The following is a 26491-nucleotide window of genomic DNA, read 5'->3' as shown; positions in this document are numbered from 1 at the left end:
GAAGCAAAAAGACACTTATTAACTGGACCAGAAAAGATGTTTTGCCTTCATGGCCGACGGGAAGGACTCTGCTGTGCTGCTGATGAAGAATGCAGTTTAGAGAATGAGTCAACAGAGAGCATATTTCCAGGAGGCCATAGTTTCTCTCTGCCAGCGTCTAAGCCACATTGTTTTATGTGCTGGGCCGTCTGCCATGGCAGAGAAGAAGTCCCAGAGAAAAGAGGGAGGTGGGATAGCTGCAGAATAACAGGGTTTTTATCCGTCCTTTGAGATAAGAGACTTCTCCAAACAGTCAAAGTCAGATAACCCACTTTTCCACACCTGTATGCATCAAGGATCCCTGAAAGAAAATGACACGCATCTAATTTCTATCATTTGGACATGGGATTTTGGAGTTAATGTAATAGATCTGCACAAAGAAACTGACAAGCTGGGCAGGGAGAATGTGGTGGTGGCTGCATCATGCTGCGGGGATGGCACACTTCATCCGGGACAGTCGGAATGTGGACAGAGGTCAACTTGGAGCAAACCTGGCAGAAAACGGGACAATGATTCTAATCATACAGCCAGTGGAAATGATCGTCAAGAGTCACGTCAGAGTGATCTTGTTAAAAGTCGAGACTAAATCCAGTTAGGACGCAAAAAAAAACAAAAAACGCTTTCCATTCACTCTGAGCTTTAATTGTTCTGAAGAAAGAAAAGATCGAGCGATTGCTTCAGTCTCTAGAAAGTTTTGGAGCTGTGGGTTGTTTACCTAAATATATCTAGAAACTAAAGCAAAAAATTTCTAAACGATTTAATTTTCCTTTCATTTTAAAATGAAATGTATTAATTTATTTTTTGCATCAAAAAGATAAAATGTATTTAAAAAAAGTCAATGGGGCATGAATACTTTAACAAGGTAATCTAAATGGAGATGGCTTGGCCATAATTTGATATCATTCGATCACGTCCTCCGGGTTCACCGTTTCTCAAACGGGTATCAATTTTCGCTCTCTCTCTCTCTCTCTCTCACACTTTCTCGCACCACTGCTGCTGTTCGCAACAAACAATCCTGGATTTATCTTTCCGTGTGCATTTTGTTGTCTTATATTACGTATTGCCTTGCACATTTCCCCCCCACCCTCCATGCAAAGTAGATGAATTTAGCTGACTGTTTTAGCAACGAACTGTGACTGCATCCATTTCCTGCTTCTGTCAGAAGATTGTGCTGATGCTGGGCATCTTTTGTCACTTAATAGTACTTTCAAAAAAAAAAAAGAAGAAGAAAAGAAACTGCATTACCAAGCTAATTCAGAAGTTTTCTCAAACAAAGTACTGAAAATAGAACATAGATTAAAACATGAGTTAGGATTTGATGCTGGTAACTTGTGTTAGCGGGCAGCATGTTTACTGCCTCTCCTTTTTAAAAACACAGAGAATCGATGCTGCAAAGTGTTTTTCCATTTTTGCATTGGTCAAATTGGGTGGGTAACATGTCTGGACTTCAGTCCTCCAATCTACCGTCAAGGCGCTTCTTCTTCTTCTTCGTCTTACCAGATGCTGTGAGCTGCAGTATTTGCTGAATGCGGTTTGATTTTGAAAGGAAATGCATTGGAGAGGTTTTTTAAAATTCCCTCGTTAATACGTAAGGCAACATGGAGTATTTCATCAAAATGCGCATTTTTAACAAATTACATGGAACTGATAATGAAAACTGATAAAAAAAAATTTGTTCCACATATATGGCCGACTTAAAAAGGGGGCAAAGAGCTTCTGCACATCCAAGTTTTATGGAGCTAGTTAAAGCTGAGGAACCTAAAATCTAAATGCTACCTCCCCTTACTTTCGGCTTACTTTGCGAGAACACCGAGTCCTTGATATATTGAAGGGTGTTGACGGTTTATATCTGACAATTAAGACTTATTTAGGAACTTAAAATGCTTCGTATACCACTCGATCATTGCCAGTGTAGTCACTTGGAAACCTTTTTGGAAATGTTGATTCACATGGTGCTCTGAAATCTGAACTAGTGTGAGCGTCCAGATGGGCGACCTGAGAATTAGCCCGGGCCATTGCCATCCAATGCAATTCCGCTTGATTCTCATCTCCCTTCACTGCCACGTCTGAGCTTTCTTCCACTGAAGTGGATTTCTCCGGTTGAATTTGAACCGGGCCAATCAGCGAACAGAACAGGTTGTGAACGACGACGTCACTTTTCGGCGCTGTTTTAGAATTACAGTCCGCCTGTAGGTTTTCAGTGGCAGCAGAGGAAGTCGGCGAAGCCTTTCAGTCCGTGTTGGCAACGCTTCCAAATATTGAGTTGACGTTTTGTTTGGGTCGGCACTTCTCTCTTCGCGTCGGAGGGCAGTTGTTTACAGCGCAGGCTAGCCCCGGTAAGTTTCATCATGTCAAACTGGTGCTTCGCACACGTCACGGGCGAATGTTGATGAATGGGTCAAATCTAAAACTTCCAGGGAGCAATTGCTTTTACCAAGCTGCCTGAGAATAGAACCCTGGTGAACTTTATGCGTGATTTTTCTTTACTATGATTCATCCTATGAAATGTCACAAAGTAGAGCTTGTCTGCCAGGGAAGATTTGAAAGAAAGTGAAGAGAGGCCGTACAGAGAAGCTGTATTTTCAAGTGTGACACATAAAAATTACATAGGAAACCATGTGAGCATTTCGTCAAGGCATCTTTTGAGGACTTTATATTAAACTCACGGTTTCAGCCAGGGATACAGAATACAGTGGTGGAAGACCAGGGATTCTGAAGAGACGTGAAACGGCCACATTTCCAGCGGTTGAAACAGGAGTTGCTTGTGTTGTCCTTTTGAATTTTAATTGTTAAAAAAAATGCGAAGTCACTGTAAGAGTCTTAAACTTACGACTGAATGTCAGAAGGGGCAAGTGGGGGAGTGGTTGGCCATCAGAAAATAATACGTCTTTCTAGCTTGTGTTTTTAGCATCATTGTAGTTTTTTCATCCCTTTTTAAAGCCAGAAAGACCGATTGTTTTTTTTCTTTCTTTTTTACATCAAGGTACAAGATACATTTTATTTAAGTGGGTGTGCAAGCCAGAGATTTGAGCACAGTCATCTACAACATTGAAAAACTGGAGAACGTTGTGTCGTCGTCCTGACAACACCGAGCTGACGCAGTTAACCAAAATGCAACACAACGGTGGGAGCATCATGCTTTGTGGGTTCTTTCCTTTAAAATCCAGATCTAAATTGATCTGAAAATCATATTGCAAAACTTGAAGATTTCTAATGATAATTGAATTTATTTAATTTCCCTTTCCCATCAATGTAGGAGTTTTTTTTTATTGAATATTTATTCTACATCCAATCTCATAATCTCTAGATTTCCAACGCTGATAGAGATAAATATGCATTGATAGCAAACATTTCATATAGGGCTTTGAATGCTTCTTCAGTGTACTTCCGCAAAGACTTTCACTTTTGTGTAGTATCTTTCTTTTGTTGTATTCTTTTACAACAAAAGAATAGTTGAATAATCTGTTTCAGTTTTGTTTTGTTTTTTCCTACATCCGGTCAAAAAAATGTCCCAGACTGATTCTGATACGTTTGTAACATCAGCTTCAGCTTCAGTATCCATAATTATCAGAATAGTCTACAAAGGGAACTCTGGTACCAAACTGTTTTTCTGCAGGATATGCTGAAAACCTCACAATGCATTTCTTTCTTTTTTTTTGTCTCTCTTTTATTTTTTTGTTAACAAGCAGAACTCCTTTTGTTTGGAATCAAAGTGAGAACATCTTACAGAAACCTGCAGAGATGTGAGGATGTTTCAGAAAGAAAAAAGGACCAAGGAGGGGGGAAAAGAAAAGTTCCACACTGCGGCCCTCATTGTCATGTAAATAGGTCTGCCTGTGTGTGGTTTTTTTTTCTTGTTTTTGTCCTAGATGAGAAAGGTGGAAGGCTTGCTGAAGTAGCAAAGCAGAAGACAGGTGGACATATTTGGTGTGACTGTGTATTTTAGCTTGTCAAAGATTCTATTCAGCTGGAGAAGTAAGCCAGCTGGGATACTTGAAGCACTATTATTGGAGACAAGGGGGCCTTTCTCCTCTTTTTTTTTTTTCAATTCCTTTTTTCAATTTCTTGTTTGAAGTGTTTCTCGCTACACTTTAAAAAAACTCCCAGATGTCGTCAACATGAAACTATGGTCTTGTGCTCAAGACTGCTGCGGGGCTTTGTCACAAAGAATACTCAGTTTTCGGGATAAAGGATTTCTTCTTGGTTGCGTTGTCGTGTGGTAAAACTTTTGGGTGGCACGCTCGGCGTATATTTAGTAACCGTGCTGTCAGTGTAGAAGTTGTAATCTATTTTACACCAGGCTTTACGGGCAGTTCATCCCAGTTAAAAAGAGCCATTTCTCTCTCTCTATCTCTCTGTGTGAGGGCAACAGCCTGCACAGATGTTTTCTAAATGAAAATTATATACGTTTAGACTCTTTCCAGTTGCAACCGCGTTCGTGTGCCTCAAACTACAGGATGTGCATGCATGTTTGTGTATAAACTTCATTTTTCACTTAATTTTCTTGGCTTGCCCTAAAAGGTTAAAGAGAAGGCCTGAACAATATACACTGCTCAAAAAAATAAAGGGAACACTTAAACAGGTGTTTAACACTTAAAGTGTTCCCTTTATTTTTTTGAGCAGTATATATATACTGTATATATTTTTTTTTAAGTGAGACACATTTCACTTATTGCACAAGTGAAATGTGTGCGAGGCAGAGTTTGTGCATCTGCAGTCAACGGAAGATTTACTCTTAAAGTAACGCTACTGAGATGATCAAGTTTGCCCGCAATATATTAAATATTGCTTACTGGAAAATCTGCTTATGATTGTGTATTTTTATGTAAATTCCAGCCGGGGGAAACGGCAACATATTCTCCATGAGCAGCAGCACTCTGTGTGATATGCAAAATGCTTTAAATGAATACCATCTGAAAGCTGGTGGCAATTTTCATGACGTAAAAGGAAAAAGGAGGGAAAAGTGATCACTAGACTTTATTTTTTTTAACAGAATTCATGTGATAACTTTGCAGTTGAATCCAAATGTAGCTCTAATTACGGCTTTTTATCTTCAAATAAGTATTTCAGAGGGATGAATCTTTTCGTAGTCCTTCTACAATCGGCAGCGGTTTACAAAAACCATCTGTTACTGATTCAATAACCATAGTTGTATCTAATTTTATCAAGAAGAATTTTGAGTCTGGCACGTAATCGCTTTACTTCAAAAATATGGACACGATGCTTCACAGCTTCTGTCACAAATTTTGTGCTGAAAGCCGAGTTCCTGGATTTTCACTATTAGTTTTAATCCTTACCCTGGTGCAGGAAAAAAAAAAACCCATCAGCATGTTTATCAGGTCACCATCTTGCCACCAAGTACTTTAATCTTTTTCAGTGGATTGGGTGGAGATATTTGCGGCTTCGGTCACAAGGAATTATGCACGCAAAATTGAAACTATCTGTTTGCGGTGGCCGCTGAGAGATGAGCACGCTGAGGCACAGAAGGTCGTGATGGTCATGGGAACGGCGACGCTATGTTAGCAACCAGATGAGCTTCTTGCGTTCCTTTGGTCTTCCATCATCTTCATCAGAAATAGTGGGTTTCTCTTTGATAGCTGTTCAGTTCCTGTGCTACGATTGTCGGATGACGTTGCTGCATGACGTTTAAAAAAAAAAGAGAAAAGAAAATCAGACTTTGTTTTAGTTCCCCAGCAAGCAGCACAGACACATCACAGATCCACCAGAAAACATTAACTGTCTGAGTCCTACTGTGCCGGTGTGACATTTTATTTGACTTTGTCTATGAGGAGCAGCTTCCATGTCTTTCTGACTGAAATGAGTGACAATGGTGTAATCATTGATAAAGTGTACACTCATGAGGAGTTAGAAGGCTTTATGGAACTTAAAGTTGGAATGACATGTCTTTATTTTTTTTCCCAACGCAGTATATTTGCCCACATGAGACATTACAAGCTGCTGGTTTGAGTAAAGTTTTGGCATACCAAAGTTGAGTGGTCTAAATTAATATATTATAGTCACTTTAAGAGAATAATAGAACCTAGAAGCAGATGGCTAATAATTATGATGCTGTAACTTTCTTACAGTCTGGTAAAAAAATTAATTAAATGATTCCTGTTTTGCTCTCTCTGTCTCTGCACATGTTCGTCTTCACCAAAGCTGGGACTGGATTTCTTAAAGTGATAGTTTGGGTTTTTTGAAGCGAGATTCTGTGAAGTAAATATCCGTAATAGATTCCTTACCTCTAATGCGCATATTTAATTTCTTTCTAAAATTTTAAAACCAGGAAGGAATCCTCATTGGATATCAACAATCTTCATCAAAGGCGTAGAAAGTGCATCAGTTGACCACATTTCAGGAATTGTACAAATTTCCATGAATATGAAAACGAATTGAAATGTTACATTAAATTGAAAATGTTGTGTAATGCAAAGTAGTTTCTTTAAAAAAAAAGAAAGTAGTTTTGCCTTCATTTAAATTTTTGTAATAAACAAGACCACAAAATTCCAGTGAATTTGACCAAAAACAAATTTGGCACAGCCATCTATTACACTTTGCCAAGTACAGCAAGCAGTTTTGAAGAAATATTGGCCCAAATTCTGCTTTTGCAACTGAGAATACAGAAAACCAAGAAAGAAAAGGAAAGCAATCAACTCTGTACCTTTAGGATTTTGTACGGTTTACCTCTAAGAAGGCAAATATAGAACAGTATTTGTAACATTTAGATCTACCCTGACTTCCAGATCCCTTTTTTCCACAAAAATCTTTTTGTCAAACTTTGTAGATCTAAGTTAAATAAGGTATTCTGCAAACCCTTTAAGACTAAGCATCATTAAATTTTCCTATAAATCTTTGCTTTTTCATAAACAGAAAATAAGATAATACATTATCATATTATTTGCTTTTTAGGACCAAATATAGCTCCTAGGTTCAAGCGTTTGTTGGAGATGACAAGACGACTCTCAAATTCTTGAAATTTTGCTATAGCTGAACTGGTTTTTGAACTTCTGCTGTTCTTCTCAACACTCGTCACAATAATCAGCACCCCTGGTAAATGATGTATTAATATCCCCTCAATACAGAAAATAAGGTGTGATTTCGTTGAAAAGGATGTTTAATATTTCTGTAAGGGTTATTTTCTAACGACACTCTTGATCTGACAAATGAGACTCATCAGTTCTAATTTACTGAATTATGAGAAGATCCAGCTTTCGATCAGCTATCTAGTTTGTTCCAAAATAAAACCATATATCAAATATTTTTACCCAATAATATCTCCAAAGCATACTTCACTTCATGTCGTCTACGGGTTTAGATGTCAACTTCTATAATCTGGTGCTCTGGGCTAAAAAAGTGATTTCTATATTTTAGGGTTCAGGAAATCTTCTCTTTTAAGTGATGAAGGAGTGCACAGTGCGTGTAAAGGGGCGTGGCTTCAAGTAAGCAGTGTGCTGTGTTCATGTTGTCATGAAATAGTACAGATGCACTCAAGTGTACTTTCATGAAATCTGGTCGCTTTAGTCAAAATTACCCAGAAATATATGTTTTTCAACGTTTAGTGTTTAAAAAAAAATCCTGATTTATTTCCATCTGTTTCTATAAATTTCTGTCAGTTTCAATGGAAAGTTTTCAGATTTTATTATGTGGTATTCATCAGAATACCACATAACTGTGACGACAAACCAGGCCAGACGAGGTTTTCTTGCTACCACACACTCAAAAAAGTAAAAAAAAAAAAAAAAAATCTTTACTTTGGTTGCCATCTTTTGCGACTAGCACTGTATCATCAGTAAACTTTAGATTTGCTTATTTATTATTTATTGACGACACGTGAAAAGTGTTTAAGATCCACATTGGTTGCCGACACGTGAAAAGTTTATTAAACACTTAAAACTAGTCTGGTGATGGGGGTTGGGGGGCTGGGGGTGAGGGGTGGGGTGGGTTGGAGGGGATATAAATAACGCTGCAGAGGCAGAGTTAAGCAGTAACCTCAGGGAGCTGTCTTGCGGCCAGCGGCGGCGGTGGCACAGCTCCATTTGGCCCCATTTGTTAGAAAGCCTCCCTGATGGGAGACCGTCAGTCACTGTGAAGACCCGCTGTGGAGGGAAGCAAAAACAGAAGAGATGTAAAAAAAAAAAGAAGCATCTGTTACAACACAATATCTTGCTCTAAAAACTGGAATCCACATGGGTCTTCTGGTGGAGATGTTGTAGATACTAAACATGTTTACATGGTAACCTAACGTGTGCGTGCATTTAGCGGTTTCTGTCCACGTCGTTCAGTGGCGAACAACACAGCAGCGGGCTCGTTCGCCACCGTTCGTGTTGCGGCAGTGATTTTCGTGTCCCTGTAAATCTTCCTTTAATTTGCTCTTCTCACACTGAGCGGCGAAAACCAGGAAGCTGAGGGTGGCTAATCGTATTCTAATAAGTAGGAGGCAAGAACCAGAAGAAAATCAGATTTTAATCAGTGTTTTGTTTACCCTTCCGTCTTGTTTGTGTGGCTTATCCAGTCACAGATCTGCCATAATCCTCTGGTATTTATTTCACTGCCAGAGTTGGTGGGAAAATACAGTAATCTGAGCCTGAAATTAGGGCTTTGTGGAAGTTGCAACATAAAACGCAAGATGGAGTGCTGCTTAGAAAAGAACTTGGTTGGTTGTACGAGTTGTATTTGGACAGAAGCTTTTAAATTGAATATTAAAACCAGGTTTCCCTGGCAACATATGAACAGTTTGACGGACAAATGCAACTTCCTGGATCAAACGTAAATATACTTGGAAAAAAAAAGAAGTTTTTGGAAAATGTTACTCACGCAAAATCAATGCAGATTAAAATTCTTAAAATAATTCTACACGTGGCATATTTGTGTTCAACCAAGAAGGTTGTTTCTGATGGTAAATGAGGCTGTCATCGCTAAACAATGATAAAACAGTGTAGCCAATTCAAGTCATGTCACATATTTACAAAGAACCACCAGTTTAGGCTACTTTTGATTTATAAAAGCATCAACTTAGGCAGATTTTTAAAGTCAGTGAACACAAATGGGTTTTAGATGCATCAATTACAGTGGAAACTCTGTATTTGCAAAGGCTAAGGACCACAGTCGCCCTATATAAACACCTGTGGCAGTGGAAGCCATTGTAGCACTGCCACAGATGTAACATCTCTATATTCTAGACTCATGGTGGTAGAGCCAATCAGCCCCTAGGAAAATGAATGGTTCTCACTATGTTGTCTGCTTTGCAAATGCTAGCCAAAAACATGTCAATGAATTTTTGTTTCCCAATCTGCATTTTATTTAAAGTCTTAAAAAATCCATGAAAGAGCAACCTTTCTGCTAATAATTTGGAGTAACATTCCACAGACAAATGAGTAAATAGGTGAATTTGCAAATATGGAACCACTAAGCTAGGTGAATAAAGCTGATTCAACTTGCGAGTTTGCGGTTGCAATGCGACAAGATGCGGATGAAGTTCCACAGGCATGAACACTTTCACACAGAGCTGAAAATTTGTCACTTGGCTGATGGTAAAGGATGTCAGAGACCACATGGAAAATGAGAAAGAAATGAAATGTGATAGAAGTCCTTGAGACTTTCATTCCACCCGTCTTGTATAATGAGTGACTGCAGTTCCTGCAGGACACCTCTACTATAGACGTTTCCCTACTTGAATTCCAGTTGGAATCCGTCCACAAAAAGTCACTGGAATGGTAGCAACCTTACCCCCAAGTGCCCCGCAGACAATTCCCTTTGTCTCCAAAATGGTAAATGTAAGTATTCCTCACTGCCCTGTGCCCCTCTGTGTGTCTGGCAAAAGTAAGGCAGACACTGCGATTTAAGTTGGATCTGCTTTATGTGATAATTTTTCTCCGATTCAGCATTCCAAGGCCCGGAGGGTCATTTCCTTATGCATTACATTCACTTCTAGCAGAGACCTTTTGAATGTTGTTTGCTGGGTTCATTGTAGATTCAAATTAGCCTCGATTTACTTTTGTTTTCTCGAGTTTTACCGTGATTCTCCTGCCTCTGTCGCTTGTGTTCCCATGTAACCCGCCTTTCACAAGCAGGTAACAAAAAATAAATACAAAACAGCAAATGAATAGACTAAACAAGCACAACTTAAAATGTAGTTGTCACCATCCGTTCTCCATACTTTTCACACGTTCTCCGGCACAAACACACAGAAACCGACTCGGGAACATAAACAGAGCGACAGCGGATGAGGGATTAGGGAGGCAGAAAGGAGGACAAACAAAGAAGGAGATAAAAGAAGAGGTGTGTCCGAGTTGTCAGTAGGAGTGAACTGCAGCGCTTCACTTTGTCGTCCCTTTGTAACTCTATAGCCCACATACCAAAGTCATCGCTCACTTGAGCTTCTTCTTCTGTCTTTCTCATCTTCTGATCTTACAATCCCTCTCTTTTTATTCTGTTTTCAGTTGTGAATTATTTGTTGAAATTCAGACCAGCCAACGTCCTTCTATACCACCTGCGTTAACTTAAATTGATGTGCTGTGAAATACAGGTCAGACTTTCCACACCTGTGGACGTCTGTGCTCACCACAGAGGATTTTAGATAGGAAGGTCTTCTAAGCTTATTTTGAAGTCATTTCGAAGTCAATTTATTCATTTTCTGTATCCGTCTGCTGCATAAAGAAGACGTTTTTCTCAGCTGTCATTGGCTGAGTGGCAGGTTACCCAGTGGACATACCACAGAGTATGTCCACAGAGAGTCAGAGACTCAGTTGGTAGTCAGAAACCTCATCAGGATTATGCTTCTGATGCTGATCTGGTTCCTTTGAGAGTCAAAATAAATATGATATTATACTACTGCCTATATATTCCAATGATAATACTACATTTCATCAGTTTTATAGGCAATATCTCTTTTTTGTGTGTGTGCCAGTAACAGATTTTCCCCCCAACTTGATCAAATGCACAAGACAATAGAGGGTTACTTAGGTTATTAAAGCTGATGTGGTGTTCTGACGTCATGTCACCCTCTTCATTTGATTATTTAGAACTACACACAGTCATATTCTGTAAAATGGAAGATATGTCTTGTTTTTTATTCTTTTTTTATTGGTCTGATGCAGTATGCTAGTTTTAAATGTCATGTTTTTAAGTGGAAGAATCATAGTAAACATCTAAGTAATGTGCTTCACGTAGTTATAAAGCTCCTAAAATAAATGGGTTTTTCAATAATTTTAATAATGTTTCATTTATTTATTTATTGTGTATGTAAATACTTTTTAACATACCATTTTTGGATAAACTACAAAAAAACTTTTTCCGTAAGCCTTGCTGCGGCTGAAAAACGTCAGGGAATCTAATACTGACCATTTAAAAATTCCTCAATCTGATTCTTGCGATTGGATTGGAAAATTTCCACCTCAGATTTACACACGTTCAATCTCCAACTCTTATCAACTTCAAAGTTTTGTTTTTTTTTACTTTTACTGTGTGGTCATGTGTTTAAAAATAAACAGCAATGAAAAAAAGCAAACAACCGAGCAATTTTGTGCTGGAAAAGTTTAAAGTTCACTGCAGTACAAATCCGTTACCACAACTCGGCAGCAAGTCAGCAGGATTCAGTGGATAAATCGTCATATTTATCTCGCCTTAAACAGTGCAGCAGATGTTATCAGCACCAAAACTTACGACTGTCGTTCCTTGTGTTTTTCAATTATGTTTCAGTTTATGGAAAAATGCTCAGGATAAAAGCCTCCTGTCCGATTGTGAGGAAGTGCGGGCAAAATTTGTGAGAAGCAATATATATGCTAAACTTGTATAGCATTCAGCATCACCCAGTAGACCCAATTATCTTCCTAGATTTCATTCTAGGTGACTGATACTTTTTTTTTTTTACATTGAAACCGGCAAAAAGTACCTTTATATATTTCAAAAATGCATGACTTCATGTAAAATAAATGGAAGTATTCCTCTGAAATATTTACAGCAATTACATGAACATACCGCAATGTGTGCTGCAGCTCTGTTTTCTAGTTAGCTAGAGATCTTTTAACATCCTTGCCATCTTTCTCTCTGCGTGCAGAGGCAGAAGACACATGGGTCCTCATCCAACCCTGATAATCATAGTTTGAGTTGCTTTTAATTTTTTAAAAGTGGATCATTTTTTGAAATGGAGAGTAGTCATATTGTATAAAGAGTTTTTAGGTTGGTGAAGGGTTGACAGTTAGTTGGATCAATGGCCATTTGCAATTTAGAAGATGTCTGTGTTTGGGTCAGGATGACTGTATGACCAGCTTATTGTGCATTTTATCTGGATATTTTCCAAACAATTATGAGACCCGGAAAAATCCCAGTGACCATCACTTTAAGGTTATTTACAAAATGTTCACCACTAGGGGCACCAGCAAGCATCAAACTTGTTTCTTTGTAACTGGTTTGTAAAAACAGATGATTGGCTAAGTCTTATTGGCCATTTCCATGTTATTCTGTTTGAATAACATGATGACATTACATTGAATCCTGTGCTCGTCTTTCAACTTGCAATGTTGTTACGGCAAAACATCCCTATTTGAGGAGTGTGTGGCTGTCAGTAAAATAGTCAGGAAAATATGTGAACAGCAGGAGGAGGTGTGCGTGGATGGAGGAGGGAGTCGGGGGGCTTGTGGGAGGTGATCTGTCGACACTTTTGCGGACAAATGCCTTGCTTGACAAATGTCTGAAAAGAGCAGAAACATGAGAGGATGCTTCTTTAACAAGAGGGGGGGAGTGACCTGGGAGACGATAAGGAAGCACATCTCAACACATTATGTTTTTTTTTTTACTATTTCACATGCAACCTGCTCAGTTTGTGCACTGCTTTCTGTTGTGATCTAAAATGCATGTAAATGCAGCTTGGTTATGTTCGCGGAGCACAGTGAATTTTACACAGGCCTTTGTCTGTTTATTATGAACCCACACTGCAAAAATGCAAAATGTTACTCGGTGATTTTGGTCAACCTTCTAGTGCAAATATCATAGCAGAAATACTGCAAAACTAACAAGTAACTTTTCAACACAACATAAAAGCTTATTTTGAGTCAAATTTTCCCTTAATATTGATTAATAAGAGCTAGTTATGAGTGGGAAAAAAAATCTGCTAGTGGAACTTGTACTTTTTTTTTTGTCTTGTTTCAAGTGTATTTGGACTAGAAACACGACCAAAAACACTTTGGTAATGTTTTTGTGTTTTTGCAGTGTGAAAATGAGCAATTACAAGAGTAATTCATTCAACAAAGATGATCAAAGACTTATAAAAGAAGAAGAAGAAGCTCCATGTCATCCCCATCACTTCTGTAGAAAAGTAGCCAACATGACCAGCAAACTCCAGCTAATGCTTTAAAGCTGGAGTTGAGTAGAGAGGCCCTGGCCTGGCCCCGCGGTTTTCGGTCAGCCGCAGCCAGGCTCCTGATTGGTTAGAAGTGAAGTATAGGAATTCAGCCTAAACTCCACCCCTCCGTCCTCCTCCTCCTCTTCCTCCCAGTCGCTGATGTACGACGGCATTCCCTGAGCGTACACACACGTCTCACTCGCCTTTCCCTTTGAGAGAGAGAGAGAAAGAGAAAGGGGGCTGTACAGCGGGGAGTTTCAGACATTTGAAGACAGAGAGACTCAGACAGGAGACAAAGAGAGGACTCTCTGGATTTCTTCTGGTGTGTGTCTTTTCATTTGTGTGTGTGTGGGAGAGAAAGAGAGAGAGAGAAGAGGAGAATTTCTCTCTCTTTTTCTTAGTGATTCTGAGAAGGGGGAGGATCTGAACACTGCTAAGAGTCAGTACCCCTGCAGGAGTCCACAAGACCATACACTCCACACCCCCACACACACCCGCCTACTGGAAAAGCACACACTTCTCCAGTTCATCTACAGCTTCTGTAGCCTGGCTGAATCACAGCAAGAAATCAGGACCCTGGAAGAGGGGAGGAGAATAATTTGGACTTACTACTTGTTGCGCTCTGCTTTTTTTTTTTTTTTTTCTGGGTGGATTGTATTGAGGATGATTTTCTTTCTGCTCTCTCAACGACTGTGGGACCTTGTCTGAGGTGAGCCCTTCACTCTGCTTTGTAATTTTTTTTTCTTTTCTGCCTCTCTCTCTTCTTTCGTAGCCCAACGAGTCGGTGAGACGAAGGAATGCACGAGTCACAGCTTTTTTTTTGCTTTTAGGTTTTTCCTGTCTCGAGGATCGGAAAGAGCCTTACAGACATTATAGCACTGATCTGTCAGAGAAAGCAGCAGGTTGGAAAGGAGACGTGTCTCCCATGAGGAGAAGACACAAAGAGCTGTAACATGCGACCTTTGAAGAAGAAAAAAAGTTATAAATGCATATCATAAATGCACATTCCTGATGTTTTTGTTTTTTTTCCCCTCCATGTATGTTTGTGGGAAAGGCAGAGGCAGTGTTTAAGTGCTTCGGTGGTGTGTAGTCTTCATTTATCAGCTTCGGCATGATTATAGTGTCCTTGCAGATAGCAATTCAGTTGAGTGTGCAGCCCCATAGTAACTCCGCCACCAACATGTGTTTACATGCTGCAGCTTATTACCTACTCTCTGGAGGGATTGGATTGTGTCAGCAGTTAGGAAAGTTATTTCTTTGGAGGTAAATGTTGGTGCTTACAGTCTACTTAAACTGCAGTGTGTTGTGATTTATTTTGTCTTGCATCCAAACGGGGCCCAGGCATGACATTTTCTGAACTGTATGATTTGTAGAAGCTCAAATATTATATATATGTATTTTTTTTCTCTTATTTAAGTAACGGTGCAGGGCTTTGTGTCCGGAGAACCAGGGTGGACATTGTTGTCCTATTATTAGCGCAATCCGGGGCCGGCCGGCAGCTGTGGGGAAGGAAGTAGACTCAGAGCAGCCAGAGGAGAGGGATTAGTGGGAATGCAGTTCACGGTTCGACTACCGGACTGGCGTTCTCCTCGCCGGAGGAGACGACGAGTGTGTCCAGGCAGCAGGGATGGGATCCGTGTGGCTCGTGAGCAGGACGGGATGAGGTTGGAGGTTACCAGCGGTCCGGACAAGATGCTCTGTTGTTGTTGCGGATAGCAGCTGTTGTTTGGCTGCAGGATGACCTGGTTGCTGATTTGTGTGGGCAGCTGGGGCTAAGAAGAAGTTTGCTGCTTTAAGGCCTTTGACTTAGTCTCGGCGTGTCCTTGGGACGGACACCTGAACCTCTCTTTGCCCCAAACGTGCGCATAAACAGAGTGGAAATGCAATGTCTGAGAAGAAGCACTCATACAAAACAATCAGCAAAGTTTGCTGATTGAATTTCACAGCTTACAGTGCCTTGTAAATGTGTGCTTAAAACTCTTAAACTTTTCTACATTTTTTCATGTTTCAACCCTGAACTTTAATGCATTTTACTCTGAATTTATATAAAAAATGAACAAAAGGTTGCACATATTGCTAAAATATATGGTTGTCAAACATATCTTTGAATAAGAATTCAAAATAACATGTATTTGTATTGCCAAATTAATACTTTGTGAACTTGTGTGCATCTTTTCTTTCAGGATTGCCCTGTATCCATCTATTTTCTCATCATACTTTCTTGCCAAAAAATCCCCACAGTATAATGCTACCACCGCTATGCTTTGCTATAACGATTGTATGTTTAGCGTAATAAAACTGCTAGTTTGTTCATGAGACTTAGCATTTCCTTGTACACCAAAAAGTTAAAACTTTCTCATGTGATTAGAAGTACAAACAGGATTTCTGACCATATGTGGAACTCTCAACTATTGGTTGCAAATTCAGTTACCTATTTCTTTTGAATGTAATATATAAATGCAGTAATAATTCAAAATAAGGGTTAATAGATGGCCCTGTACAAGACAAATTCAAAAAGTATATAATCAGTCCGAACATAGACGGATTCAAAGCTACATACATTTAAAAATGATCTTCGTTCTGAAACAATGCAGAATACTGATTATTATGCCAGTTATTAAAAAGTTTATTTTTAAGAAAACTCAAACCTGTTGCACTGATCCTCTGATATTCCAGAAAACATTTCCACCATCCTGTTAACAGATTCTTCACCCTTAGCTGTGGCTCTCTGCAGCTCCTCCAGAGTTGCCATAAGCTAATATGGATGCTATTAATCCCTTTCCAAACCTGTCATTTATTTGAAAAGGACATCCATGTTTTTGTAGGTTCCTATATGCCTGAGAAATGCATGACACTGCCCCTTTAAGTGTTTTGCTGCAGGAAGGACTGGTGCACTTCACAAAATAGATGGCATCAGGAGGGAAAGTTGTGAAAGTATTGAATCAACATCCTAAGATGTCAGCCAGGAAGTTGAAGCTAGAAAACAAAGTGACAAATTTGTTACTCGGTGGGTTTAAGGCGACAAATCATTCTGGCTTTTAGCCAATGGAAATAGTTTTGGCAGCCCTGACACAAAACAGGACGAATTTAGTTTCATTTAATCTTAAACAGATTGTGTCTTTTGATACATTGTATGTAATTGCACCTGGTTTCAATTGTTATCATTGTGTTTCACATACTTATTTCTGAAACACATTTCTTATACTATTGTGTTCTGTCTCTAGATGGTTACATAAAAAAAAAAAAAAAACTTGTTTCACCTTGTTTTGCCAATTAACGGGGAACGCGGTGCGTGAAAAAGCGTAGAACAAAAAAACAATCCATCAACAATCCCAAACTGCTGCTAAAAGAAATGAAACAATTAAAAAGCAATTACAAGTTTGGATTTTCTTTCCTTTTTTTTTGTCGGTTGACTCTTTTGTGCTTTAATTGTTACCCGAGTGGTCGCATTCATTGTGAACGGCAGCTTGTTGATTTGTGCTTGTAAATTTTAGATGCGGGGAAACCTGATAAAAAACGCGAGCTGAAATGGACTGTCATTGAGGCCGCTTGCTTCGTTTTTGTAACACCTTTATCTTGCGCTCCCCAGCCACTGGAAGCCGACTAAGTGTTCTTAAGCAGAGAAAGTGGAACGACTTCCTTGCAGATTGTGAATGCTTTGTGATTGACTGGTGTGATAAACCCTTGCCCCACCGGCTTAAGTGATAATAAAATCCCGGTATTACTTACAAAACACTGCTATCTCTCCATCTCCGTCCCCACAAGCCTCCGTTGTTCACTCTTGTGAAATACGCCTGCAGTGCTGACAGAAAGTTCTGCCAGCAATGCACGGGCTTTGTTGCATAGTTAGCTCAGCTCGGTTACGTCGAGTGCAGCAGGAAATTTGTTTATTTAGCTGATCAAAAAAAGCGGGATTGTGAAACCACCATGACAAGATTCCTTTTCAGTATTGAGAAAGACTTTATCTCTCTCGTCTTGAATGTACTTGTGAAATCGATTGTTTCACTTCACCTCCACGTTTTTGTCATTGTTTCATCGGTTTTGTTGGAACTTCCATCCAATCCGTTATCTCCATCTTATCCGGTGTCGGGTCACGTGTGCAGTGAGACCCAGACGTCCCTCTCCCCAGCCACTTGGGTCAGCTCCTCTGGGGGAATCCCAAGGCGTCCGCAGGCTAGCCGAGAAACATAGTCACCTCACCTCTCGATGTGGAGAAGCAGTGACTTCTGGGTGACTTGGAACCTGACCTGAAATACAAATAAAACATGTTATTTATAGAATGAAGGTACTTGTATTTGAGTATATATCCAGGTACTGTCCACGCAAACACCCTTGTGTTTCTCTGACAGCATCTGCTGTAATTTTCCCCTTTCACTCATATAACCCCAGCCCCTGCCCGCCCCTGTCGTACCCCAGCTCTCTGTGAAACGGCTATGTAATTACACAGTCATGAATCACAAACACCAGAAGACATTTTTTGACAGAAGTGCACAGAATTGGATCCGGTATCCACAGCACTTTAGGTGGGGGGATGCAGAGAGGGTGTTAAGAGAATAGAAGACATTAAACAGGTTTGGCAAGATGTACATCAGGACTCTGTGTGACAGTTTTTGGGTGCTCACCTGAGTTAGTTTTGATTTGCATTTGCTATTGTCAGTGTTTCCTATCTTAACATATAAGCATATTCAAAAACATGTTACATGGATATAAATGTAAAGAAAGAAAGGGAGATATCAAATACTGTCATGTCTTTAAAGTTTTTTTTTTTAACTTTAAAATATTTTAAGTTCCTTGAGAGAGAGACAATTTAAAATCCATTGCATGTACTTCTATCACTTTGAATTAACAACATATTTTGAATCTTGATAGTTCCAGTTTTCATTGGTGTGGTTGGATTGAGAAGTGCAAGTACAACACTTTGGCAGTGACATCAAACTCTTGTTTCATTTTATACAATTTGTTCTTAATTTCCAACTAACCATCAAAGTATGAAATGTCATTGCTGGATGGGAGCCCTATGTGGTCAGATTTTAGAGGCATTAAAAGGTCATGCCGTCAGTCTCTGTTTCAGTTTCAAGCATCCTACACGTAACGCTAATGGAAAACAAACTTTTTTATATATAATACTGAGATTTTCTTTTCTTTTTTTTTTTTTTACAGTGGTTGAAGTGCACCGCACAGTTGTAGATAAAATATGAAGTTTACTTTTTCATAGTTTCACAGTAACATGAGGCTTGCACAGAAGGCAACATCTGCAGTAGCCTGAGGCGTCTTACTTTACTAACATTCTAACGTTTACAGCTTTTGCAATTTGCTTTTCAAACATTATTATCTTTGTCTGCAAGGCAGCGTCACAGCGGACACATCGCATACTTGACTGTTACTTCAGTCGGACATCTGATTGTTTTCTGCCCTGATAAAAGCTGATGAAATGCCTGACACAGTATAGGGATGAATTTATCTTCAGGGTTTGTCATTGTTTAAGAATATTTGCAAACAATATGACGTTGGTTATTTTGGCTGATCCTCATAGTAAGTGGAAAACACCCCCTGATCCTTCCAACTCAGTTTTATTCGGAAGGTATTACAAAGTGGAAGCCACACACTAACGATATGTGTGAGTAATACCTTTTAGATCTAAAACACATTGTGGAATGGAGTTCATCTTCCAAACTAAAACTGAGCTGCCAATGTGTATTAATTAGTATTTGAGCTTTTCCCCATCGTAACTGCATTCAGGTGTTTCTACAGAGGAAATAAAAGCACTTCAAAGCTCTCTCCTTATAATAAGACCACAAATACACTGTGAAATATAGCTTCTCATTAATAATGCAGGTGCAATCCATATGCGGTTGATGGGGGCGAATTCCCTTCAAAGCAGATTTTTTGCACTGAACGAGTTGACAAACGCTCCCCCTATAACCGCGGTCAGGCAGGCGCGTGGGCTCGCCGTGCATCTGGTCGTATTCATGCAGGCTTAGAAGCGCACTGAGCGCATTGCCGTGTCAGCAAACACGCTCTGCTGAACCCACCGTGCCGCGCACAGAGGTTGACACGGCCGAATGCCAGAGCATCCCATATTGGCAGCATTAGCAATGACTCAAAAGTCATGACAAGAGACTTCTGGTATTTTTTTGGATGTTGAGGATTCCAGTTCAGTACAAAGAATCATTCTCTCCTATTTGAGAATGTGTGAGAAACACGGATTGGAAATCAACGTTCCTTTAAAAGTCGTTTGCGTTTTTCTGAAATTGTGTGAACTTGCGTTTTTTTGTTTTGTTTACCTTTTTGGAGTGACAAAGTGTTGTTTGTTCATGAGGATGTGGACCACCCACTGAGTTTTCAGTATATCTATTGATAGTAAGAGAAGAAAGCTGGGATAACCGGTTTTGAAATGATCTTCTCCTGCTGCACCAAATGTTTTTGTTTTTGTATAAAAAGAAGAAAAAAAAGCCATCTGGGGAAATGTGAGGGGAAACTGGAAAGGATCACGCAGTAATAATAGCATGAGCTTAGATGAAGTATTTGTGTAAGAGTTTCAACCAGTAGGACTGACAAAACTCCTACAAGTACATTCGTAGAACACGAGCTGCCTTTCTAAAAACCCTCGGTGTTAAAACACGTCGACTTTGGTTCTACTTTGTTGAAATTCTCCGAAAGAACAGGCAGCAGCAAGAAAATAGGGCCCCACTTCCAGTCTGATGTAAATGTCTACCACAATATACTGAGGAGGAGAAAAGCTTGACTGATTTTGTTTTCTGAAAATCCGGCACTTCCTGTGTCTCCAGTGACATCATCAGCTCATCATCAAAAATAAATAAAGTATGGTGACTGTGAGAGCAAAATTAAAATAGTTAAGATGCAAAACTTCCACACGACTTTTTTTTTGACATTTTAGTGTTTTGTTTGACATATTTTTACATTTCTTGAATGTAAGACCATTGATAGTTTTTGGATGTGTCACAGAAAGTTTGTGTTTGTCGTTCTGATGGCATGCACAGAAAATAAATTGTCAAGACAAATTGCTGACTAATTTAACATCCTCATTTTTTGGGGAAGGTGAAGATGATATTCATCTTATATTTGTATGAGAGAAACTATCTTGATCTGGAAATACTTTTGCCACTTTACTGAAAAGCACTTTTTTTATTACAGATGGATGACTTTACTTCAAAGGGGAAAAATATTCTCTTACCCTATGTAGATTTTGCATTACATAGACCGTAGGTTTATCACAGACGCACACCGAGGGAGGAATCATGTAGGTGATGTCAGAAGGTGACTCGCATGCTGAGGCAAAACAGGAAAGAGGGGAAAATGAACTCCACTCCCAACGGCTCCCCTTTCCCTCCAGCTTACCTCGTTTCCTGCCACATACCTCTCCACATCCCATTTCTAAAACCGACACACACACACTCCGACACATTCCAACAAGCCCGGCCCACAACTATTTTAATCACACTCTTGCTGCCCTTTCTTTAGTTTGCGTAATTCACATAAAGACCAAAAGCGTAGCTCAAACGGGTCGCCGGGTTAAGGATTTCAGCTTTTCGACTGCAACAACTGTGTCTGTACAACCGAAGGAGTCTGCGCTGTCCCAGTTAGTCGAACTCCTCCTGTGTCCTGCCCTCGATCCCTCTTAATAGCAACACACAAACAGTAACTCTGCTTAGATGAAAGCAGAGTCGTTTGATGGTGTCAATGATGCTTTTAAGCAGCAACAAGGATCAAGGGTATGTGTTAGACGGCTGCAGCTTAATTGCTTGCCTCCGTTATGTTTCTTCTTCCTCGTCTTCACATTTGATTATGTATCCGTCTTCCTTTATGCGTCCATGTTGGTGCTTGTTAGCAGATTTCACTGGCCGGCGGTGCCGAGGCAGAAAGCGTCAGAAAGCCAAAACCTTCCCGCCAAGAAAATTAAGACTCCTCTTGTCAATCCACTTCACTTGCTCCTGTTGGTGTCCCCAAACTAATCATTTGTCTCCAATTTAAGAGCACCATGCTGCTCTCTAATCTTGTTTTCTAAAAAACACGAGCACAAATTTAGGGTGAGATCAACTGCAACGGTGCCAGAGAGGAATTGAATCTGGGTTGCCAGGATGGATATTTAAGCCAGCGGTTCCTGAGCCAACACTTCCTGCTTTTCATTCACAGCGCATTATATTTGTCCGATACGAAAGTATGAATCCACTCATTTAGAGTTCTTGATGTCAAAGTTGTCGACGCTGTAAAATGTTTTGTGATTATACTTTAGCACTCCTTTTACAATCCCCCTGGAAAGATAGAATTCAGCAGTATTTTAGGCGAGAGCACAATAAAGTGGTTAAAAATTAGGAAGAGTTTTAATTTTTTTTTGGTCACAATTTTATTAAAATAAGAGTTTTACTGACCTACATTTAGGTCAGCTGATGAGCTGACGACTGTTTTATTTATAACAACGAACACAGCTTGCGGCTTAATTTTGAGACGTTGGTTCAAGGCAAGACCATCACAAAAGCCTTATTCACTGAAATGCATCTATTTTCTTGTGAAATCTGGGGTACAATACTGTGCAAAAGTTATACTGCAATATATATTTTTGCTTCCTGTAAGCCAGACGTTTTTGTATTCAGCAATCCCTAAGGATTGACTTTTTCATTAGTGATTTTTGCCAAAACTTAGTGAGTAAATCAAAAACTATCTGACACACAGCTGACAAATTTGCCGGTTTCTCTATTTAAAGGAATACATAATTTACATAAAGGAATAATAATTTGCACAATTTATGTGCAAATTCAGTCATTGGGGTCATGATCAGTCCAAAAGAAATTTTATCTAAGTTGCTTTTAAATTGACATTAGATGAATCGATCAGACATTACTTCCTGAGTCTATTCTTTGGTCTTGAAGTGAAAGCGTGCCCTGCAGGTTCTTTAACTATGAAAGTTTAGAAAGAAGGAGCAGTAACGCTTGGAAATTCATTGTTCTTTTAATGGCTGTTTGCCACAGGGATTGTAGTGATTTGAAACTGGCACTGGAGCAAAACATCTGTGCACTTGTAACAATAAAAGTAATTATACCTCTTCTCCCGTAGGGGAACAAACCCAGCAAACTCTCATAATTTTGCCAATATTCTTTGAGCAGAATATTGGCTAATTTGGTGTGCAAGACATTTTTCTGCCACTTTTCAAAGGGAAAATGTTCTCAAGCCACCACATCCTGCATTTTATACAACACCAATCTACTGAAGTGTCTGTGTCAGATTTCTATGGTCCTAAATTTGAAAGTGTGCTTTAGGCTTTGCCCCCAAATTTGTTTGATATTTTTATTCTGAAGAAAGGCAGTAGTTCTTTAGTTGCAGTGTTGCACGAGGGAGCCAACTAGGGTAATCTGTAAGTGATTTGTCAGTACTAAAAATATATTTTAATTTATACTGCTACAAACAATATAAAAAAAATAATAATTTGAAAGCCGTATGAACCACAGTGGACCACTCCTAACATATTTGTGGTTCAGTGATGGCGTATTCTCAAATTCTATTGAACATCTTGTTGAGAATAAATAATTCTCTGTTTTTCCTCTATCTCTTTTAGCTAGTTGCTAAGTAGTTTAGTAGTTTAGCTAAAGCTAAAAGAAATGACATGTTAGGAAACACCCTCACAGCTAAGGTTAGAGGATATGACATACTAGGGAATGCTTAGTAGCTTAGATAGAGGCTAACAAAGCAGATCACAAACTCTTCTTGGTTGCCATTTTGTCCTGCTAACTCCTGAAGGTAGCATGAGAAATGGACCAGCTGCATTTTGGTATTAATAAATGAAATTCATTAATTCAACTCACTGACTCTTCTTCAACCTCAAACATCAAGAACTTAGCATGGAGGATGGATAATTCTCCACCGCATCTCCAATTTTGTTTTTGCAGAACATATTTGAGTTATTGGGGCCTGCCATGCAAAGCAATGGCAGGAACCTATTACTATTGTCGGAGAGAAGCGTCTCTTTAAGTATTATTCTTTATTTTTCTTCCGTAACCGTTAATGCGGCTCATACCGCTGGGTGCACACCTACAAATGAGGTATCAAAACGTGCAGAAAATTCACGCCATTGGAGCTATTACTTTTGGTGGGATTTGGGGTTAACGTGGCGACATAATTCGCAAAAAACTACGAAAAAAACCCCATTATAAGTCAATGGGAAAAATCCTAGAAATACCCTATTTTTGAGGATTTTCTGTGTCGTCACAAATTCACCTAGAAATGCCATTCAAATTTCATTTTGTAGATACGTCTGTGATCTCTTCGAAAGTGAAGACGGCTCGTCGATACCAGTTACGGTTTGTCCACAATTTGTCTCTAAGCGACCCAAAGTTTCTCATTTTTCCTAAAGTTAGAGTGTCTCTCTGGCTGATTAGAGTGAGAGATGAAGACAACTTTTTCAGCCCAAATCATTTTTGAAATCGCCATCACGGCCACAAATATCGCACGATTAGTATCAAAATCGGTCCTGACATTGATACGCCTGTCTGCTCCGGTAAAATGTTTTCGAAATTTATCTAGACCGTACGGTTTTCTGTCACGGTGCTTCAGAGCAAAGTCATGCGACAGGATTTTCTGAGGCTCTCAGGCTCTTTCAGTAACACTTCACACCTTGGTGTGAAACTTATTTAACATAGCAACGGAACTCAAGAGGCTATTGGCTGCTGATTTGGACTACAAATACGCATCATTGTAGTTCTATCTATAGTGAAACCCTGAGTTGAAACAGATCAGGACTGAACTGGCCTTTAGAACTAATTGCTGCTATGGGCTGTATATAACTGATTTAACTCAGTAACTGTTACACATGGGATTAGTTTTGAACTTTAAAATGAAGCTTAACAAAAATTTCACAATAAAAGCCTTGAATATTTTTACATCATGTAATTGCTCTTTTTGGCTTTATTTGACTTTTTCATCCAAAGCACTGTTACACATGGTATTAGTTTGGCCCTTTGAAATGAAGCTTAACAAAAATTTCAAAATAAAAGCCTTGAATATTTTTACATCAGAAAATTGCTCTTTTGAGCTTTATATAACTGATTTAACCCAGCAATTGTTACACATGGGATTAGTGTGGCAATTTAAAATTAAGCTTGATGAAAATTTCAAAATAAAAGCCTTGAATATTTTTACATCAGCTACTTGTGTTTTGAGCATTATATAACTATTTTTACCTAAGGACTATTACGCATGGGATTAGTTTGGCCCTTTGAAATGAAGCATCCTGCAAATTTCAAAATAAAAGCCTTGAATATTTTTACATGACGTAATTGCTCTTTTTGGCTTTATTTGACTTTTTCATCCAAAGCACTGTTACACATGGTATTAGTTTGGCCCTTTGAAATGAAGCTTAACAAAAGCTTCAAAATAAAAGCCTTGAATATTTTTACATCAGCTACTTGTGTTTTGAGCATTATATAACTATTTTAACCCAAGGACTATTACGCTTGGGATTAGTTTGGCCCTTTGAAATGAAGTTTAACAAAACTTCCAAAATAAAAGCCTTGACAACATTTTAAATCGTACCGAATGGTGCACGTCCGCCTCGCTTAACGTTCTTGCGGTTCTCCGCGTGCCACTGATTACGTCGCGGCGTTCTTTGGCGTCGATGCCGATTTGTGGCGTGACGACGCCGGGCCCATGCCCGACGGGCGCGCCTTGGCAGGCCCCGGCTAAATTTCTTCCGAAATTTTCTAGTTCAAAATAAAACACACCCTGGAAAGATGAAATACGTAGCCACAATGCCACTACACATGTTAATGACTGGCAAAATAATATCAAACTTAGTAGTGCCATTCATTTTCCTTGGAGCTCATTGGCTGTACCCACAAGCTCAGAGAAAAGCTATCAACCATGGATGTTAGCTTCTATAGTGTCAAGATGTTTTCCACTTTTGTGTAGTGATGCATATTAAGGTATACTTTGTGTTGGAAAATTTGAAATAGGCAGTGATGAATGTTTTTGGAGAGTGTCTCAAGTATTTGGGAACTGGAGCTGTTCACAGGTGGCTGTGCTCCACAACCCCTAGCTAACCATTAGCTGCTGACAATGCTAAAGTGAGCATTAGCTTTCCAAGTTCCCAATATAGAATTGACTAGTCAATCCATCTTGCCAAATCTTTCTGATACACAACATGAACATGTTTTGTTCATTGTTGATTTTATTGACTGATAACAAATAATTTAGTGTCCATCTAGAGCATAAAAATTAGGCTTAATTTTTTTTACCCGGAACCTTGGATCAAATATCTCATTTGCTACTTCATTCTGCTGCGTGTCATATGAACCAGAGAAGCCAAATTTTCTAAGAAAAAAAAACGTCCAGCCACAGCGGCTGATGGATTGATAACGATTAACAGTAGCCTCCCGTTTCAGCCACACTGTCGGATCTGTTGCCTCCAAGTGCCTGCTCTCCTCTGTGTGAGCTCACTCTGCGGCCCACTTACGTTTCACATGGTCCTTTAACAGTTTGGACCTATTGTTTACGTGACAATGGCGTCTCTGTGACTGAGGGGAGAGAAACAATCCTTGTGCATGAGCTGTGACTGAATTCCATAAATTCCGATGTAAATAATGGACTGCTGTTTTACTCGCTCACAGATATGAGGGATTTCTTCTTGTTGCGGGGGTCGAACATGAACTTGAGTTCTTGTTCACTGACGAGAAAGTGACAATGAAACATTAAATGTGAAATGGTGAGGTGGGGTGTTGACTGCTAAGAATAGAAAGGAGGCATAAATATAAAGAGCATCAGTAAAACAACTAAAGAATGAACCAAGAGGAGGATAATTGAGGCACTACATCCTCACTTCTCTAATGATATGTCCTGTTACCTATAAACCTACAAACCAGCTTCCTGCCTCCCTTTGTCCTCTAATTTTTTCCTTTATGGTTCCAAGATGTCCTCGCAGAGCGGGGATAATTACAGATGCTTTACGAGAAACAATTTGTGCACAATAATTAAGCAGATTTTATTGAACTCAAAGTTAGTTAACCATGTTTGCCTGTTTAGATGAGTAAATCGCAGGGCAGTCTTCAAACTGCTGAGTTTATTTTGGGTTTGCAGCAGTGGCCTCCCTGCTGCAAACCCTGCTTA

The 26491-nt window shown here is 39.4% G+C and overlaps 1 protein-coding gene across 6 annotated transcripts in view; it reads left to right on the top strand.

Moving 5' to 3' along the window:
* dab2ipb (DAB2 interacting protein b) overlaps positions 1–26491 on the top strand; it is a 178630-nt gene that overhangs the window by 19909 nt on the left and 132230 nt on the right. The window contains exon 1 of one of the 6 annotated variants that reach the window (XM_032569316.1): positions 13592–14087. The exons of the other annotated variants lie outside the window; for them this stretch is intronic. The gene's annotated coding sequence lies outside the window, so the exon portion shown is untranslated. Of the gene's footprint in view, positions 1–13591; positions 14088–26491 lie in introns of those variants that run through there. 6 annotated transcript variants of the gene reach the window in all.

Source organism: Xiphophorus hellerii, chromosome 8, assembly GCF_003331165.1.
Source record: "Xiphophorus hellerii strain 12219 chromosome 8, Xiphophorus_hellerii-4.1, whole genome shotgun sequence".
Taxonomy (NCBI): Eukaryota; Metazoa; Chordata; class Actinopteri; order Cyprinodontiformes; family Poeciliidae; genus Xiphophorus; species Xiphophorus hellerii.
This window is presented reverse-complemented; position numbering and strand designations above follow the sequence as displayed.